The sequence below is a fragment of the Dendroctonus ponderosae genome, unplaced genomic scaffold, assembly GCF_020466585.1.
Source record: "Dendroctonus ponderosae isolate FM_Combo_2020 unplaced genomic scaffold, Dpon_F_20191213v2 Dpon_F_20191213_8, whole genome shotgun sequence".
Taxonomy (NCBI): Eukaryota; Metazoa; Arthropoda; class Insecta; order Coleoptera; family Curculionidae; genus Dendroctonus; species Dendroctonus ponderosae.
Window position 1 is genome coordinate 9,460,214 of NW_026019016.1, and position 2,554 is coordinate 9,462,767.

At 32.9% G+C, this 2,554-nt stretch overlaps 1 long non-coding RNA gene across 1 annotated transcript in view; it reads left to right on the top strand.

Annotated features, from left to right (window-relative positions):
* The window catches only part of LOC125505446, a 10,544-nt gene extending 9,045 nt beyond the window's left edge, over positions 1–1,499 (top strand). The window contains exon 2 of the long non-coding RNA XR_007282176.1: positions 1,320–1,499. This is a non-coding gene — a long non-coding RNA (uncharacterized LOC125505446). The remainder of the gene's footprint in view (positions 1–1,319) is intronic.
* The last annotated feature ends 1,055 nt before the right edge of the window (positions 1,500–2,554 follow it).

Genomic DNA, 2,554 nt, shown 5'->3' on the forward strand with positions numbered 1-2,554 from the left:
CCATAAAATATTGAACTTGTTTAACGCATGATGGCAATAATAATTTTATTTTATAATTTTAATATTCTTGTTAGTCTAATAATTTATAAATGGATTTAATTTAATTTCCTTTCGAATGTAAAATATCTTTTTCATTTGTAACATTTAACATTCTTTAACGAGATGTTGTACATATTGCGCTTCTTGGCTTTGTGTAAACTCTTTTTCTTGAGTTTCTGTATTTTTTTGTCGTAATTTCTTATTTGCTTTGTTTAATCTTTGACGTTCAGTTGATCTATTACTTAATGCTCCTTTTTTAGCACGAAATCGTTTTTGGTGTTCAGCATTACTTAATACTTTTCGCGTATGTTCCATAAAAAGTTATCACTTCAAAAAAGTTTATCTGGTGATGGTTTGGAACTTTTTAAGCTCTGCTTCAAATAGTTAAAAATTGTAGAAACATTGGTAACTTTGTTAAAGCGTTGAAAGAGAATCAAAATTTCCTTTTAATTGAAACTTTGTGTGCGAGCAAAAAGAGGCTTCTACATAAAGTATCAAGCTGAAAAAGTAGAAACTTTCATAAAATCGAGCAGAAGGCTGATCCCAGATTTTTAATTTCAATTAGCACTAAAAAGTCTAATGTGCCCGATGATCGGACGAAACATCTTTGACTGAGAATGCTGCTTTAGTTTACATGAGCGATCATCCAAACCAGTTTGAACGTGAAATATATTTGCCATTGAAAATATTGCCGTGCTAACTCTGGAACTTTCTACATTATTGTAAACAACCCAAAAACGGAAATCGAACTGCAAAGCAAAGCAATTACTCATCCAAAGGGCGATCAGGCAAATGGTTATATCATCATGCTAGCTCAGTAGCTCGGTGCGTTTGGAATGTGATAAACATCTCTATATCGCATGATTTTTTTCAAAAGCTGACTAAATTTCAGTTTCTTACGGACAACGAATGAAATAGGTCGTAGGTTCTTTATGTCTTGCCGGGATATATAGAGTGATTTCGTTCCAATAACGCAAGTTCGGTAGATAATCCTGGACGTTAACTGCTGGATATGCACACTAAATATAGTGTGCTTTTTGAGGGTAATGGGTCGAAAATGGGGGATGACGCACCTGGTTGCAAAAAGCTGGTAAGAACAATTTCTTATAGATACCTAAATATATTTCTTTGGTTGAACTGATTTTAGTTTTTTTGAGAGACAACTGAAGTGGTATGGAATTTTTACATTCAAATGTCTGTTTTTCCTTTGTTCATTTCAAATAAAAGTGAGTTTTATATTAAATTTCTCTTATACTAAATATTTTTTTCTTTCTTTCCAGGTGGCACGTGCCGCACAATGCAACCTTTTCAGTAAGTTTTTGACATTATACTTTGCTCCTGGTTGCCATGTATAGATGTAAAGCGTTTAGTCGCATATATTTTTGAATTGTATATTTTATAATATTGTTGCTTATAATATTTATTCGACGAGGAAGAACATGGACTGTCTGGATTCTGGATATGGTTTTATTTTATTTTCAAATTTTATTTCTGTGAAATTAATCAAAGTCAAATATTAACTTAATAAGGCCCGTGTCCCAAGCATCCTTTTATACGATGGTACGAAAGTGTTTCTATTGGTTGGAGATCTGTCAGTTCCTACGACGACGGACGAATTGACACATCTCCAACCAATCGAAACACTTTCGTACCATCGTATCATCGTATAAACGGATGCATGGGACACGGGCTTTAGCCTACGTTATCGATTGAGGTTTCCTACAGTAACCTGAACTCTATTAGAACAATTTTTTCTTGTGTAAATCACAGCCTAAATTAAATTTAACTGTTCTTGTATTCTCAATAGAGATTTTTCGAGTTTTTAAGGTTTTAATTATTTTTACTTCACAGTATGTATACAATTTTACGTAAATTTAGTAAAATTTTTAATGTTTTTTGCTGTCGTCAAAGATAAAAATAATATTCCGATAACCAGTCCTTAAAGGTAGGTGGAACTTGTTTATTACTTTGATGGTCTAGCAGATAGCGCCTTAAGAGACTTTATGTGATCCTGGCTTACCTATTTATATTTCGCATTGTCTTAACAATTTAGGTAAAACAATTTTTCGCAAACGATTTACGCTAGGGAATTTCAGCGGCTAGGATCCATGTAAGTGGTTCAGATCAGGGGAAGTTTAACGCACAGAACATACCCCCTATTTTTTTGTGGGGGATATTTTGTGGTTTAACGGTCTGGATTGGAAAGGCATCTTTATTTTGTAGTAGTAGATGGCAATTTTAAAACATTTATGCTGCTCCCATGTGCAGTTTTGCGTATTTTATCTAGCGACTTTTATTGCGGCTTTTGTATTGCGTTTTTGCGAAATTGAAATGGCGGTTTTTAAAGGATTGAATTTCTATTGCGGTTTGTGCGGGTTTTACGCAGCGGCTTTTCAAAAATGGTAGCGTTTTTTTACGAAGGTTAAGTAAATTTAGGTGTGTTGTTAATATTTAATTAGCATGAAACAAATAAATTAATAATAATTTTTCTTAAAACATAATATTTTTTGTAACT